This window comes from Ambystoma mexicanum, chromosome 5p (assembly GCF_040938575.1).
Source record: "Ambystoma mexicanum isolate Mex_15411 chromosome 5p, UKY_AmexF1_1, whole genome shotgun sequence".
Lineage (NCBI taxonomy): Eukaryota > Metazoa > Chordata > Amphibia > Caudata > Ambystomatidae > Ambystoma > Ambystoma mexicanum.
The window spans coordinates 9954181-9972920 of NC_090930.1; positions in this window are offsets into that span (position 1 = coordinate 9954181).

An 18740-nucleotide genomic window follows, 5' to 3' on the forward strand; every position below is an offset into this window, starting at 1 on the left:
CACTACCTCATCCTTGTCATCCACTTCATCCGCCTCTGCATGCTCACACCTGTTCCCCTCTCCAGGCCCTTTGGAATGTGGTGGTGGTGGAGGGGTTTAGGGTGGTGCTGAAGCTGAGGCAGTAATAGCAGGAGCACCTTGGGATGCCACCAGGAAGGTTATGGAAGTCAGCAACCATGAATCAGGAACAGCGGGAACCTGCACCAATAGACAGCAATGAAAGCGAATGTCAAAGAGGCAGTGCTCTGTCTTGGTAATCCAAAAGCAGAATAAGGAGGACCTCAGGGGTGTGGCCTTTTATAGGGGTGCTTGTGCACACTTCGTGGACACCCACGCTGTCCGCAAACACTTTGAACACCAAAGAGGGTTCAAAATGTTATATAAGCTACCCAGATCGCTACGGACATGGTCTGGGACATGTGACAGGGTGAAGTTTTACAGGAAAATACCTTGGATTGCTCAATAAAGCACTTTTTTGGTGTTCGGGGGCCAGGACTGTGTTCGCTAACAAGGACCCATGCTTAGCGTGGGTGCGGTCACATGATGACGACGCAGACACCTTCGCGAATGGGACGGGTGACCGTAGGACACCAAATGCACAGGGTCGGTTGTACGCATGCGTGTGAGTGTTCTACGGACAGTGTTCATGCCCCTGAACTAAATAAAAGTGCGACACACGTGTGGCGGACAGTTACGGACAGGTACGATGTTCATAGGACACAAGGGTGTGATACGCATGCGTGCAGGTTTTCTACAGACAATGTTCAGGTCCCCAAACTAATTAAATGTGTGTCACAACTTTGCGGACAGGCGGACGTGCTCTGTGCTCTAAAGACATATTCACCCTGGTTAAGGACAATGCGAACAGGGGAGATGTCCTTAGGATACCTTATTTTGAATAATAGCGGGCATGCAGACAGATTTTGTGTCTTGTGGACACCTCCATTTTGATTGCAAACAGTGCGGACAGGAATAGTGCCCTCATTTCGGTTAATTGTGGACATACCTGTCACAACCTTATCCCCACCAATGGCTCACGGGGCCGTAAGGACCTTATTCGAATCCCCTCAGATGCCTTGGAGCCAGTCCTGGTGCTGTTGGCATAGAAGACGCTTGCTGGGACAGGGTTTCTATGAACAGAGGACAAGCATGGCCGCCCCATGGGGAATACTGGAGAACTGCATTCTGCGGTCTAGCCTTCAGGGTGGGGCCCGCCCCAAATACACCTGGGATACTGCCTTGCTATTTAAATCACACCCGATCAAGGGCACGCACTTCGCGTTATTCTGCCTAGCAGCGTGACGCTCATCTGATCCTGCCCTTACCTGCTCTGCAGCATCCATCGGTTTCAAACTCTTCCAAGGCAAGAACCATCGCCATCCTTACCTGCTCTGCAGCTTCCATCGCTCTGAACTTATCCAAGGCAGGAACCATCACCATCCTTACCTGCTCTGCAGCATCCATCGGTTTCAAACTCTTCCAAGGCAGAACCATCGCCATCCTTACCTGCTTAGCAGCACTCATCAGGTTCAACATCATCCGAGGCAAGATTCATCGCCATCCTTACCAGCTCCACTGGTCGCCCGGAAGGCCATCTTCAAGACATCTTAATCTCGTTGGACTCTTGGGAAACATCCTCCTCCAGGTCCTCGCAACCTACAGAACAAAACCAAAATCACAGGTTAGCCACTTGCTAGGACGCTCCCAGCGCCGCTTGGCATTATTCTTACCTGTTTTAACCGGGCTTCCACTTCTGCCGCAGTGCTCGCCACTGGCAACAAGAAGCGAGAAAGACAATATTGCAAATTCAACTAAGGACTTGCTTGCATCTAAAAGACATTGCTTTCATCAGAAAGACTTACCTGAAAGAAGGAGTTGCAGCCGGTCTGAACTCCGGCCCTCGCCAGTGAAGAAACTCGGTGGAATGGTGCCACCTTTCGACGCGCCCCTTCCCAGCTTGGAAGGATGGAGAGCACACTTTTATAGAGAACCAGGTGAGAGGCATTCTCTGGGGAACTGCGAGGGGATCCCGGGAGGAGGGTTGCAAGGAAAGGACCAAAGCTTATCTCCCCCTCCTGTCTTCCAGAGTCGTCCCTCCATTATCCAGGTCCCAGGACAGGCGAAGGGTTCCCTAGAGCATTCCAGCTATTCGAGAGGCTCCCCCGGGACCAACAAGGTGAGCATTACAATACCGGACACCCGTGCTGTCCGCGGACACCATAAAGGCCTTTTAAAAAAAAACACAGAGGAATATATTAACAGCATACATAATATTTTATTTTTGTATAAAAATACACAAATTATCAAAGAGCGAGGGAAGCAGAAATGGATACAAATACAGGAGAATTAGGGGTTTCTACATGTTGGATGGTAGGGGAGGAAAGGATTCATCATAACATTATTGGTGATGGGGATTTTTTGGGGATGGTTGGCTGGGACATGGAGAAGGGGTACAGGTACATGAGGGACAGTGATATTTTTTTCTTCCATGATATGGTTTTCTACAAAGTTTTTCAAAATAATGAAATTGGTCATTAATTGATCCATTTTTTGCTCTGAACGCTGCAGATGATTTTCCAAAGTGTTTGTTTTAGTATTATTCTTATTTTCTGTATGTTCTGTTAAAAAAATGTAAATGTGTTAGTTACACATAAAATAATGTTTATAATTGGCTTATTTAAAAAAGTGCAGTGTCTACCATTTGTTTTAGTGTATTGTACTACAGAAAGTTGATAAATATAGGAATTAATATAGTGTACTTACCAGTTTATTATTTGTTTCCCTCTTACTGCTATGTACGTGTGCTGTTTATATTTGTTGTGTAGTTTCTGAATAAACATTAGTGAGGTAATTGAGTTTGAGGTACATGGAATTTATTTTGGTATGTTCCATTATGTTTATAAACTATGTAATTGGATTGTTGGTGTTTTACATATATGCAGTTGCACTTTTTATTTCATTTTGAATGTAATTTATTTACATGCTGGTGTTTGACCATGTTTAGTGTGTTTATTACATGATACAACAATGTAAGATGCCCCCTGAGTTTTTGGATAGTGTTGATGTTGGCCGAGTCCGTCCGCAGATATGCGCAAGGTCCGTGGACATCAGAACCACTAGCGTAGGACAGGGGATTCAATATGTTGTATGGTATATGTTTATAAACTAAGAGAATCCTACTAAAAACCTATCAAATTCATGATATCTATATATATATATTCAGTGAAAAAATCTTTGTTAAGAGGTTGTTATGGTTAAGTTGCGTTATTAAAAGCCTATGAAATTCAGTGAAAAAACTTTGTTAAAGGAACGTTATGGTTAATTTGCGCTACTAAAAACCTATGAAATTTAGTGAAAAGAATGTGTTAAAGTGACGTTATGGTCAAGTTGCTCTACTAAAAACCTACAAAATTCAGTGAAAAAACTTTGTTAAAAGGAACGTTATGGTTTTAAGTAAACTGAAAAACCCCAGAAATGCACCAGTTATGGTAAGCTAAGCAACCATAACTGGCGCCACCACCATTCACTGCTAAGACTTATATCCATGACATCAAAGATGACAACACAAATGGGGTCAGACGTACTTTCAGGTATTCTGGTGCTTGTCCATAAAGGCATTTGTGCAGAGAGGTGCTCATCTCAAAACATATTCTGGCCTCTACTAGCAACCAATGTAACTCCCGCCTGTCTACAGACACCGGGTCCCGTCTTGCAGTACCTTTAATGATCTGGAAGGCATCATTTTGAAGTGTCTGAAGCTTTTTGATGCAGCCCCTGCTCCAACCAGAAGTGCCCTTTAGTAGTCCAAGCATTATCACAGCTCGAACGAGTGTGGTACAATTTGCCAAGGAAACATAAGGCTTTACCAATCTGAGCAGTCTTAAGTGACATTGGGATTTGTTCACAATACTGCATACATGGGCTTCTGAACCAAGAAATGGCTCCAAGAAATTACACCTAAGAAATTACACCTAAGGTTAAAACCCTAGGGTTTTAACCTTAGGTGTAATTTTTATATAATGTCAGTGTATGGTGAAGCCTTCATACTGTGTAGCTAATTTAGCACGTGACTGCATGCAACAAAAGATCAGAAATTCGGTTTTGCCAGGATTAAGACAGTGGGCCTCATTACGACCCTGGCGGAAAGGGGTTTGCGGCAGCGTTAGCTGCGCCAACCCCTTTCCGCCAATTACGAGTTCCCTTTCCGCCATGGCGGTTTTTACACCTGCTTTTAGCAGGTGTAAACAACCATGGCGGTAAGGGAACTTGGTGTTAATAACGCCACCGTAATTTACGGTGGCGTAATTAACGCCTTCCCCACTCCCATTATGCCCTATGGGGCAAAAATGGGAATGGGGAAGGGTAAATGGGGATTGGGGATTTACCGCCCCGCCAAGGTCGGAATGGGGCGGTAAATCCCCTTACCGCCATGGCGTAAACGTAGTTTGCGCCATGGCGGTAAAGTCACGGCCCTGGCGGTAACTTACCGCCAGGGTCGTAATGAGGCCCAGTCAGTTTATAGTCATCCGAATTTGGATGGATTTGTAGATTTGATCCATGCTCTCTAAATCTTTCTCATGTTCCCCACTCAGCTCCATGATGAGATGAGCATCATCTGCATAGTGCGAAAATCGCACACCTAAGGAATCCAAAAGATTGCATAGGGTGCAGCAGAAGATATTAAACAGAACCTGGGAGAGGCATGCTCCCTGTGGAACACTGCAGTTAATCAGCTCTGATTTGAAACGTGCGTTGCCCCAGACTACTCTTGACTTTCTGTCGCCAAGGAAGGAGTCAATCCAATCAATTACTCCACTGGAGCAGCCCCCGTGGTCCGCAAGCCTGATAAGCAGTTTCTTGTGGTCCATGAGCTTGAAGTCTGCTGATAGGTCTTATAAAATCAGCAGCGCCGATTTGCTCCTGTCCATGATGTCGAGCATCCCTGCCTGCAGATCCAGAAGCGTGCTTTATGTGCTGTGAAAAGGCCTAAAACCTGATTGCCTGAGGTGCAGAATCTTTTTATGCTTTACATACCTCTGGAGCTGTGTAGTCGCCAATTTGTCTATTACTTTTGTTAAAAACGGCACATTCGTTATAGGTTTCACGTTGCAAGAAATGTGGTAGTCTTTCCCAGGTTTCTTTAGCAAAGGTGTAGCCACACCTGTTTCAATGCGTCCGGCACATGGTTAGTTGCAAAAGGTGCATTGGCAAAATGAACCAAAAAAGGGCTAAAAATGGCCCTGCGTTCCAGTACAATTATTGAAGGGATATTATCCCCACATGAGTGGTGTGATGCTTTTTCTTAAGAACATCCTCCAATTCTTCTTTAGAAAAATGCTTCAAAGGAGAACAAGGAGGGGTTTGTCTACTGAGGTAACTCTGCGGCAAACAAGTGTTTGTCCAAGTTATCAGCAATGCTGGCCTGCGATATACTAATTTTATTTGCAAAGGCTGTCTGGACTACTTCACAGTCCTCTTCCATGGGTTCTACTTTCTTGACCTAAGCCTGTGGCTTCTCGACCTTCTTAAAGATCTGCAAAAGCTTCTTTGTGTCGTTATCAGAGTTCAGAATGTGTGTGTTTAGCCTTAAAGATTTCATTCAGGTATATTTTCTCTAGTTATTTCCAACTTTTCTTACTTTCTTGTGTTGGTACTTTATAACCCAGTTTTGCTCTGCTTTCCTTTAAGGGGGACACTCTGTCCAATAATACAGTAAGGGCCTTCTCATATTCGATAACTAGGGAGTCAGGAGAGTCCCTATCAGAGGTAGAGGCCATGACTCCACTCTGGAAGCATTGAAAGTCAGTAGGTTTAATGTTGTTAAAGTTTCGACTAATTACTTTCTTGATGACATATTTCCTCTGGGTAAAAGTAGTGGGGAGCTGAATATTAAAATTTACAAACAGATGGTCGGCCCATACACATTGTTTGATATCCAGTGTCATCGCAGGTAAATTCTGTGCTGCGACCCAGTCTAAAATATGGCCGTGCACATGCGTAGGTTCTTTATTAAGAACCGTACATTGGTTATTTTGTGATAAATGTACTAAGTCTGAAGCATATGAGTCTAAGGCTTTCCCTAAGTGTCTGTTGAAGTCTCCCAAAACAATAGTGGAACTATTGGATTTATTCAAGGGTACAAGTGTGTGTGACATCTCTTCCAGAAAGAATGGTGTATCATGCGGGGGGCGGTACAGTAAAATGATGTTCATACAGTTATTGGGGTGTGGGGGTAGTTTTTATCAGCATGATTTCACAACCTTCACATGAAATGGGTGTTTGGAAAAAGCCTAGATCTTGCTCGGCTATAATTGCAACTACTCCACCCGCACCTACTTCTCTGTTTTGACCAAAGAACGTATATCTGTTGCATGTGGATAATTCAATGATATCAAATAATGCAGTTCAATAATGTTCAAAAACCAATCCTCAGGGATCCCTTCCCCGAGTTTCATACACCACTGTTCACAGAAAACAAAAGAGCGTGAGCCTTTGTTCCATGACCACGCAATGTAGCTTCTCAATTCTCTGGGTTCCATTAGCCAATACTTTATCTTCGTTATTGCAATGTCTCTGAGTTTTGAATATGTAGTGCTCACTGGTCTAGGCGCAGTAGTCAGACCAAAAGGTCCACCCATCACAGGTCACACAACCAGGATCCGTGACGCTCGGGCTCTTGTCTTTAATGTGACAATTTCCAATCGTCTGGCTTGTTCTTATCAGCTTCTTGGCTCCGCCATCACTTGCTACACATCAGACTGTTAGGCCACACCACTCTGCATGCATTCATAAAGGTTCAGCTGAGGGTGTTTCCTCACACGCACCTTCTTATGCCTCTTTGTCACCCTGGTGCCCTCTGCTGTAACTGCTTTTCTCTTGGGCGCTTGGGCTTTTGCCATTCCACCCTCACAACGCTTAATTTCACGGTCCCATTCCATTTAGTGTTCACTAAGCATTCATGCCGCTGAATTATAAAGTTCTCTGTTGTGCAGTTTGCAATAGGAATTGGTTTCACTGTATTTTAAAGTTCCTTTTGCATCATCATTACATAAGCATTTGTTTCTTTTAGATTTTAAAGTTCAACTTAGTACAGTATTCAATAAGTTACACTTTCCTTAATTTTCAAAGTTCCATTTAGTTCGGCATTCAATAACATGGTTGAAGCGCCCGACATTCATGGGTCGTCATCTGACACTCAGCGGCTTGTGGTGTCTCCTTCTCGCCGCTCCGCTTGCCCACAGTGCGTCTTCCTCTGAAAGCCGGCTCCCAGAGTGGCACTTTCTGCACGCGAACAGCATCCCTCCTTCTTGGTGCTTGCCCGCAGCTTCTGCTGCTGAGCACAGCTCATAGAGGCACCCAGGCTTTAAACACTTACATGGCCACCTGGCTACATGCTTTGTAGGTCTCCTGGGAAGGTTGCCGGTGTCCCGGTCCTACCACGGTTGCCTCCACTGAATCATGGTACCCTGCTGGCTTATATCTCACAGACCTCCCAGCTGCTCTCTGTTGTGCTGGTCACTTTTTATATACCTGCAGCCCCTGACAGGCTGCCGGTGTCGATCTCCAATGAGACTTGCCTGACCACAAGTAAAGGGACATGCCTGACTCTGGTAACTCTCTATAAACATCTTCCTTGTTCCAGTACTAAAGTGGTGAAAATGTGTGCTATTCATTACTCCCAGTTGTCTCTTCTTCATCTCAGTACTGTCAAGTGACACATGTTGGAAATGAGGAAAGCTGGCTTACAATAGTTCATAAAGGTCAGGGGTGATCCTCCCTTGCTTTTCCACCTCCAGGGTCAGGATCCAAGAGCTATGGCCTTTCCCTGGCCACCTGCGCAGAGGATCCAGGGGGAGTAGGAGCAAGAATACCCTCCGGTTTCTCACATCCCCTTCCTCAATGCGGGTTGGACCGAGGTGCTTCACAGGAAAAATGGGAGAGAAAGTCCACGTTACCTTGCTCTCTGCCTTTCCGGTGTTCACCTGTGAAGCAATATAGCTGAAGGTTCAAGAACCACTGCATTGCTCAAGGGTTGGACTCTTTTCTCTGACCAATCCCAGCGAGAGGCGAGTGGTCTGTTATTAAGCAAAACTTGCGACCTAAGACGGAATACTTCAGTTAAATTATGACCCACTCGATTGTCATCTTTGATGTCCTCGGTGTTAGACTTAGCAGTGCATGAGTTATGGTTGCTTATTTTCTGGGGGCTTTCGGGTTTTACTTGTAACCATAACTTCCATTTAAGAATGTCTTTTCACTGAATTTCATAGGTTCATTAGTGCAACTTAACCATAAGGTTCCTTTAGCAACATTTCTTCTGTGAATTTCATTGTTTCTTTAGGAATGAAAATGTTTCATGATGTTACATAAGTGTATACAAGTTATTAGTAATTCCTCCTTTAACATATATCAAGGAACTGTAAGCCTCCTTTAAGAAACATATTTTTTGCAATGCATCTGATGTGTGTCGTTATGAGCAGTGCATTCTGGGGATGCAAGTCATGGTTGAATTGCTTGGGGCATGAGGCCTGCCCCACCAGACCACCCCTGCTAGCCACTGCACCTACCCTGCATCCTAGTTTATTGTCCACTATTCCCTCATAAAGTGGCCAATGGTCAGTCTCCACAATACAGGGGGCATGGGCTTCGGCCATGCCACATTCCCCAATAGGCGAATCAGGATAGACATTTGTCCTTGCCGAGGTCCAGATCCACTGCCCAGGCAGCAAGGTTACATCACTAGTCTGTGTACTTACTTTTTGACACTTTCAAAAAAGTAAAAAACTGGACAGATTTGCAAAAGTATACTTCCAGGTCCTTGCTGATATTCCTTGCACGAGTTTGCTTCAATCCCGACCAGCACTTGAGGCAGCACCCACAAGCAGAATATTTTTCCCATTCAAACCTAGGGCTTCGGCCATGCTGCATGCCCCAAGTAGCAAATCAGAGTACACATATGTCCCTGCTCAGGGCCAGGCCCATTGGCCAGGCACCAAAGTTATATCAACATTTGCTGTACTTACATTTTGACACTTTAGAAAACATAGGACAGATTTGCAAAACCATGATTTTAGGTCCCTGCTGATGCTGTTTGCGATTGTTTGCTGCAATCCTGTCCAGCACTTTGTACTATAGCCACGAGCCAAATGTATTTTCCCATTCAAACATATCCCGATTTCAGAAATCTTTACCATATGGTCCCTGGTGGCCATGGCCACTTTAACATGATTGTGGGATTGGGGTGGGCACCAATTTTTGTGAATTTCATTTCTCAAAGTCATTGCTGTGTCTTGACTCAGTCTTTCTATTGCTTCATGAATGGCAGGGCACAAATAGATTTAGGGCCTCATTACACGGATGGTGCTAAAGGATTACCGGCACCGGTAAGGGCACCGGTGCCGGTAATCCCTTAGCGCCATACTACGAGGTTCCTCAGCGGGTCCCGTCCTTAACGTGTGGCCAGACCACACGTTAAGGAAGGGACCCGCTGAGGGACTTCAGGGCAAATAACGGTACTGCTAATAGCGGTACCGTCATTTGCTCCTTCCCCATTCCCATTGAGTCCTATGGGGGCTCAAATGGAAATGGGGAAGGGCCTTGGTGAATGGGGAATTACTGCCCCGCCAACCTTGGAATGGGGCGGTAATTCCCCCATTCACCAAGGCGGAATCGATAAAATACCGGCGGCAACCATGGCGCTAATAGCGCCATGGTTACCTCCGTCGGTGTAATGAGGCCCTTAGTGTTTTTTTGCCAATGCATTGCTGATGCAGATCTGTCTTCAGGGCTAAACACTATCCTTAATAATTTAAATGATGTTCATATAACTGAGTCTTCCAAGTCACCTATAACAGGTTAAAGTCTGTGTTACACAGCCGTGTGCTCAGCAGAGAACAAGCACCAGGCAGCATCCCATTGTTGCTCACTTTAACCCCACTGCCTTCTTATTCCGGTAGAGAGCCAAAGGTTTTGTGTTCACCATCACTGTGGAATTGTCCCTCTTGGATTTTCTGATAGTTTAAGCAATGTTTTGGGCCATTTGGTCATCCTCCCTAGCATTCAATTTCAGGCGGTTGCCTTGGCTGGTTACTTCTACTGAGATGTCAGACTTGAGAGATGGTTCAGATGCTGGAGCTGACCAGATTAGGTTCAGCCAGTTATGGTCGCTTTTGTCTGATGGTTTCACTTCCACTAACGAATTAAATTCTCTAGAGACGACAATATAATGAATGATCGAAGACACAGCTCCCCTTTTCCAAGTAGCTTGACATATAGCATCCGGTTCAGAGTGACCGTTCATCATGTGGAGTTCATGGCTCTTCACAAAAGTGTTCCATAATCGCATTTTTCTCTTTGGGGCCACCGTTTTAATTCCTTCCTCTTGGGGAAAACATGGTGGAATAAGGCATATTGAAATCACTGCACAGAATAATTGATACATTATCGTACCTGTACCCAACGTCAATGGCTTCAGCAATCTGATCCAACATGACTGTTGGTTCCGTATCCAAGTCACTCCAATAGATGTTTATTATTATGGATAAGTGGAACTGAAAGGAGGGGCCTTTGTTAGCACAATTATACGGCTTTCAGAGGACTGTATGTTTAATATAGGGGGATATGTTATGGTACTCTATAATGTCATATGCAGCTCATATGTTGATTAGGGTCAGGAGGCCAGCTCTAGGTTTCCCTGCTGCTCCTCTTACATCTGGATTAACCAACACTGTGAAGACATCCAGGTTGGTTCCTCCCTTAGCCAGGTCTCCTGGAAACAGATCAGGTCCAAATCGTTCCAAGATAAGACATCTTGTTGGTAAGGTGAGTAAACGCCCTTGTATTCCACGATAAAAGATTACATTCCTTTGTGTTGCTGGGTTCCGCGGTTCATTGCTTATGACAATGGCTAATTACACAACCATTTTAATTATTAAGGATTTATAATATTCCTCATTTCATAACATATTTCCATCTTGTAATAAAAGTGTTGTGATTGTCTATTTTCTTATAAGAAAGGAATGTGGCTATGGAAGGCAACCTTGCAGGAAGAATTAATGTGGTCAATTTGCTATGTTTTTAGATCGGTTATGCAGCACAACACAATGTTCTGAGTGACAAACTCCGGTTTCCAGCCTTCCTGCGCACGGTCCCGCCTACACGCCCTCAGTCGTCAGCACTTGCCCGGTTAGTGAAGCACTTTGGCTGGACCTGGATAGGGCTCCTGTCTTCAGATAATGATGTCTGCTACACAATGGCTAAGGACCTGAAGGAAGACGCAGAGAGGATGGGCATATGCGTGTCATTCTGGGAAAAAGTACACGACCAATACAGCAAGGAAAAGATGAGGAGCATCGCAGGGAAGATAAGGAGCTCTACTGCCAAAGTAATTATCTCTGCTACCTATGAGATGGATCTCAAACCTCTACTACATGCCCTGAATAGTCTGAATGTGACTGATAATATCTGGATTTTAACTACTTTAATTGCTGTAACTCCCAGTTATTTCCCAAGGTCCTCCTGGAAATTACTGAATGGGTCCCTGGTGTTGGTGCTTCATGCTCCAGAGATGCCAGAACTCAAGACATTTCTGGAGAGCCTTCACCCCTCCAGGTTCCTTGAAGACATATTCATCCATTCCTTCTGGGAGGTGGCATTTGAGTGCACGTGGCCAACCAATGGAAGCTCTCCAATAGGAGTACAACAGGAAGCTGGGGATAGAACACCTCAGTGCACAGGCACAGAGACTATGGAAGACCTGGAGACTATGTTTGTCTTGTATGACATGAGTTATACTTACAATGCCTACCTGGGAGTTCACGCCATGGCACACGCTCTGCATGACTTAATGTCATGCACACCTGGGGAAGGACCGTTCCAGAATGGCAGCTGCGCTCATGTACAACACCTGAAGTCATGGAAGGTGAGACCACACAGTATAATGTTATAGTAAAACCAACAACATATATAGCCTGTATCACCCTGTTGATAACACCCGCATATAACAAGAAAACATACATCAAAAGATGGTTTCCAGAAATCACCCTGAATGCTATTGTTTTTTGGTTGTTACTGCTATCCACAGCATCTCAGTATTCTTGACATGTTCCGATGTTATTTGCTGGTAAATGGAATGCGGGTTAAGCCTTATGCAGCTTTGACTACTGGATTACAATTTCTGGGCTTCTAATCATTATTGAAAAGCATTTATATTGCAACGTCATGGGTTTATTTATGTAATTAATGTTTGACACATGGTTTATAAGCATTAGGGTGTGTTGGCATGTTTCAGGAAGTCCAGAGGATTGGCACATGGTCTACAAGCATTAGGGTGTGTCATGGCATTTTTCAGGAAGTCCAGAGGATTGACACATGGTCTACAAGCATTAGGGTGTGTCATGGCATTTTTCAGGAAGTCCAGAGGATTGACACATGGTCTATAAGCATTAGGGTGTTGGCATTTTTCAGGAAGCCAGAGGATTGGCATGTGGTTTATAAGCATTAGGGTGTTGGCATTTTTCAGAAAGCCAAAGGTTTGCCACGCAGTCTATAATCAGTAGGGTATTGGCATTTTTCAGAAAGCCAGAAGTTTGACACTCGGTCTATAAGCATTAGGGTGTGTGATGGCATTTTTCAGGAAGTCCAGAGGTTTGGCACATGGTCTACAAGCATTAGGGTGGGTTGGCATTTTTCAGGAAGTCCAGAGGTTTGGCATACGGTCTATAAGCATTAGGGTGTGTTGGCATTTTTCAGGAAGTCCAGAGGTTTAGCACACTGTCTATAAGCATTAGGGTGTCTTGGCATTTTTCAGGAAGTCCAGAGGTTTGGCACATGGTCTACAAGCATTAGGGTGGGTTGGCATTTTTCAGGAAGTCCAGAGGTTTGGCATACGGTCTATAAGCAATAGGGTGTGTTGGCATTTTTCAGGAAGTCCAGAGGTTTAGCACACTGTCTATAAGCATTAGGTTGTCTTGGCATTTTTCAGGAAGTCCAGAGGTTTGCCACACGGTCTATAAGCATTAGGGTGGGTTGGCATTTTTCAGGAAGTCCAGAGGTTTGGCAAACGTCTGTATGCATTAGGGTGTCTTGGCATTTTTCAGGAAGTGCAGAGGTTTGGCACATGGTCTATAAGCATTAGGGTGTCTTGGCATTTTTCAGGAAGTGCAGAGGTTTGGCACACGGTCTATAAGCATTAGGTTGGGTTGGCATTTTTCAGGAAGTCCTGAGGTTTGGCACATTGTCTATAAGCATTAGGTTGGGTTGGCATTTTTCAGGAAGTCTAGAGGTTTGGCACACGGTCTACAAGCATTGGGAGGTCTTGATAATTTTCAGGAAGTCAGTGGGGAATGACAGATTTTAAGTACTCAACTACAGCGGTTAAAAACATAAGATTTTTGGTTTTTACAAAGTTGCAATAATTACGAGAAGGAGGGGGCCTTCTATTTACACAGCACCCCCACCCTCTTCACTTACATACCAGATTTCACTTTTGCATACTATGTTAGCGTCCCTTTATTGCAATATGTCTACGGTTTGGGCCTGATTTTAATTTCTTTTTTAACTTTTGAGTTTGGGTTCCTTTGAGGTGAGGATGCCCCAGAGGTTGAACATAGTGATGCATGGGGTTTGCTGAAGCTCATCAGTGCTTCTCTGCGCTTCATGTATACAGAATTGCATGTGAAGGCGAGAGTGTAGAAGCGAGAGCTGCGTTTCAGAGCACGCCCCTGCCTTGGGTTCTCCTCATCACCAATAGCCTTTTTAATTCCTGCTCTCTTTTTTAAAGCTAAAGCTAAAGCTAAAGCTTCTAAAGCTTCTGTTGCTGTTGCTAGAGAATGAGCGCTTCCAGAGCAGTGTGACTGCATTGCACAGTGGTCCTGTCCACTGACTGGTCTGGCTATCTGTTAAGTTGCCCGTGGTGGGCAGACCGTCCAGTGATCAAAGTGGCTTCTGAACTCCATTGCATCCAACACCAACTTTTTACAATTGAATAACACCTATGAAACAAACTAATAATGAAGAGAATTGAAACATGTTTCTCTGCAAATATGGTGACTGCATTGTTTTATTTCTTTTCTTACACCTTTGCACATTACAATAGGATATAATAATGTGGTGTGCTTCAGTGAGGTTTGTGTAATGAGTTTATATTATAGGGTGGTGGTCGCCACCGTTACATGGGAAATCAAATAAAATGAATTGCTAATAACCTTTTACTTGTGCAATGGATTTGGCTGAAATTTTGCAGACAATTTTGAATGCCGGGCCCCACAGATTAAAAAAATTTGGGACAGATTCATTAAAAATTTAAAAGTTAAGAAAGCCAATAAAAAGTACTTTTGACACAGTACTCATTCCTTTTCCCATAGACATAAAAGGACCGATTTTGCTCTATCGCACAGCCAAAACCGCTGGATGGATTTGGACCAGATTTGAAACAACTTGGGCATGAAGAGTTGACTCGCACTCCTTTTGTGGTTTGGGGTGATTCCATCCAAAAATAAATATCTATATCTGCCCGGGTACATTCAGTATCTTGGTGTTTATATGTGAAGTAGCCTCCATTGTTTTTTCACCATGCGAAATAGCCGCGGTTATACCCCAGGTTATAGCTGAGGGCAAATCGAAGAAAATTGTAAAAACAGGTGAAATGTTCTAATAACGGTGCAAGGCAATTTCTTTGGAACTTAAGGTTGAAGGTAGATGAATTTACTGTGGGTACGGGAAGGAATTTAAAGGGTCAAAGTGTGATAAAGGGTTTGGAAGGAAAAATAAATAATCCCTGTGCAATCAAGGCTGCAGCGGCAAATGCCCAGGGTTCCATTACTCAATACCTGGTCCCAGTAAATACAATGAGTGAGTCCTTTAATCTAAGTAACATTTCGGTGCACTCTCATTGTGAAGGTCCTGATCACATCGGGGCTCAAGCACAGGTGAGCACTCCGGATGAAGTTGTAGAAAGTTGCATAAAGGTTGGAATTGGGAAATGTTACACTTTGCCCAAATCTGTACTGAGGGATGGGAGGGGAGGATTTGACCCAAGTTGCTCTGATATCTCAGGGTGTGAATAAAGCAACTCCCCACCCTAAGAAGGATGTGTTTCCAATCTTTAGGAATTTGGAGGGAAAAAGAAAGGAAATGTCCTCAAGGCCTCAATCAAAGGTCTACTGTAAACATCATGAAGTATCGAGCCCTCAATGTCTGCCCCAAAAACGGGGATCGATCCTGGCGCAGAAGCAAAGAGTTTACGTTGCAAGGTCAATACTGGAAACGATTGGGTGAAACAAGAAGATGAGTTCCACTATGTCTTCCTGGGGCGCCTGTTTGAAGAGTAGGAGAATGATCCCCTAAACCTCAGCACATTGTGTCTGTGTTCTCCTGAGTGCCAAGTCTAAGGGTGATTAAACAGGTGGTGTCTGCCTATGAAGATACAGTTAAGAATGCAATCTTGCCGGGGGTGATGCCCTGTTGTCACTGGGATATAAGATCTTTCGGAATTTACTGATTCATCCTCCATCGACAGGGCTAGAGGGGTGATAATTGGTGTGTACGAAACCAGACCCAACGTTTGGCAATCACTCTCCGCAAGGAACAGTCTGGGGGGTCTCAGAGTTGACAGGGAAATGAAGTGGACAGGGAGGGAGTGGCCACATATGATTGGCTCAGGATTGTGAATTTGCTGCACGCGGCACCGACGAAGCAAGATTCCCGGGCATGATTGCCTTTAGCAGCTGCGGGGTCTTGGGATTCCAGGGGTTCTGGCAAAATATCTAGAAACGAGGATGATTTGAGTGTTTCCCCTGTTATGTGTCTCCAGGAAACCCTTATGTGCGACTCACCTGTTATAGATGGCGATGTGTTTTTTTCAATTAAGGCTGAAAGGGAAGAAAGAGGCCGACCATATGGTGGGCTGCTGACAGCTATTAAACATAATCAAGGAATTAAGGGTACCTTAATTAATTCACCAAGAAAGGACATGCTGATTACGTTATTGTCCTGGAAATCGTTGGCACCTGACAAGTACTCAAAGTGTCTTATATTCAATGTTTTTTTTTAATCCCAACTGAGCAATTCTGGAGGACTTCCTATCGGATTTCTCATACTCTATGTATGGAAGGTGCATATGTCATAGTGGTGGGAGATTTTAACTCTAAATGCCTGAATAGATTATGGTACCAAAAAACATGACCAATTGAATGTTTCAACTAAAAGCTCCATAATGGGAGCCTGATTTGTCATGAACTCCTGACATGGGACTTGGTCCATTTAAATGGAGTGGTGCAGTCTGATATTCCCCCATAATTTACATGGCACATGGTACTACCCTCCTTGGTGCTCTGCTATAGACTAACTTTTTGTGCTTCCTTGGAGGTACAATGTACCCCATTATGCCACCATTCAATGCTAGTTTATGGGTTTCCAGCTCTGTGGTCGTGCTCTGCTTGCTGTGAGGAACTTGTAGTATCAGTTAATCCAATGGATCACAGTGTGCGCTTGAAATACAGTTTTGCCTGTAAATTTAACAGGATACTAGAGTCAAAGCTCCAGGAGAACTTCCCATGACTATGCAATCCTAATAGTTTTGGAACCAGTATTCAATCAATACTGGGAGCCTTGTGCTCCTGAAGGCTATTGGCTAAAGGCGCCTGTTCGGGCGGCCATATTCATGCCTTTGATAGGGCAGTAATGTTACGTAAAAAGGAGCTGAGACGGGACATCAGGAATGTAAAGAAAAATAGTCAATCATGTATTGCTGATAGTTGAGCACTGAAAAAAAACCTTTAAAAACTGGTAGCGAGGTCACAGGTCTTTGAGGTCGATTAATGACGCGGAAATAACACTAGGATGTATGTCAGGGAGTAATATGGATAATTTTTGGCGATTGATCAGCTCAAACGGGATTGACTGCTTTCTGCAGGTAGTGATTGATCAGCTCAAACAGGATTGACTGCTTTCTTCAGGTTAAACCATTAGCGAGTTCGATCCAGGTTGACCATTTTGAAAAACTATATAGGATAGAGACCAAAATGCTGGGTGTAGATGATGTGTCATCCTGGTCAGGTGCTCTTACCTGGGATATGAACGCTTTGCAAATGCTTATTCAATCTAGCGAAAGCTGGAATGCTCCGGGCCCTGGCAGTCTATCGGCAATGAACCTGAAATCTGACCAGACACTGTGGGCAAAAATTATTTCAGCTTTGTACCTGGCCTTTCTAGATGTAATCAAGGCTTTGATTGTGTGAATCAGGGATTACTGTGATCAAAACTAGCTAAGCACGGTTGTAGCCCCACGTTGTGATACAAAGATTAGGGTAAGGCTGGATGTCAAAGGGACTTGCACTGCCTAAATTGGTACGAATAGATGAGTATGCGCCTTTTTTGTTCAACTTTTACATAATTGACATGGACCTTTGTTGGGATTCTGTATGCTCTAACCCTCCTCGTATAGGTTAGACCAAGATCCAATACTTATATTATGCGGATGATGTCATCATATTCTACAGAAACCAATAGGACTTCAACATACCCTTGACATGATATGAAATGATATGGCGTTTATAATGCGGCTATACACATGCTATATCTCTTGAAAGCCTAGATCTTGAATTGAATATCATTAAATCTAAGGTCTTGGTTCTAAACAAAACAAAAACCAAATGGAGATCCTTCAGATGGTCGATTCAGGGGTATTCCCTGGAAGTGGTGAAGGAGTTTATATACTCGGGATCTATGGAGACGGCAATAAACTGCACAGTGGAAACCTATGGGAAATTTAGATCTTCCTTTTTGGCCTGGACTTCCCAACAGCCACGGTTCGACAATAAGTTTGGTTGTTTTTCAACTTTGCCTATACTAAAATTCTATCGGCAGAAAATACTACCAAAACTTGTGTTTGGTGTTGAAACATTGGGAGTTATTATTGATTGGTAATCTTTGGAGGCCCGTCTGTGGAGAAGGGCCCTTCAACTTCCCAACTCGCTTCCCATGTCAGCTATAAGGCCACGGACTGGGACAGGTGCCCCTCGGTGCATTCGCTGAATGGAAAGTGCTGCAAACATGTGCTTTAATTTTATCCCCCCCGCATGCATCAATGTACATAAAGCTGTGGGCAGAATTCGTTAGAGCTAACTGTAAACCCTCAGTGGCGTGGAAGGACAACTGCGAGAAAATACTGCAAGCACCAGACTCACAAAGAATGGGGTAGACTTGATTAATTATTTGTATTCGTTTTTTTATTTTACTTTATATAGCGCCTTTCACCAAAGCGCATTACATAGGTCAGTAATGGTACATTAAAACAGCAATGATCATTATCGTTGTTTAAATGATCACTTTGAACATGAAATAACAAGATGTAATACTTGTCTTCTTATTTGAGAAAGCATCCCTCTGGGGATTTTCAAGCCAAAGCCTTGAGATTGAGATGTAATCTTTACTTAACAAAGAAGGTCAGGGCTCGCGAGACAGTCTGGACCTAGTTTTATAGTTTGTCACTTTTGCAAATTGGTCCAGGAATCTCTGAGACACTTATGTGTGGAGTGGCCTTTGCTCGAATACCTTCGATATGAGAAGTTGGGTAGATGTATTCCCAATATTGGGCAATTCCTGAAGGCCCCTGGTGGACGCACATTTTAAATTTGAATCAAACAAGTTTATAAATAGAAATTTTAGAATTCTTAGAAAGAACTTTGAATCCTGAATCCCTAATTCGATTTTTTTTTATTATAACATATACTGTCTACTCT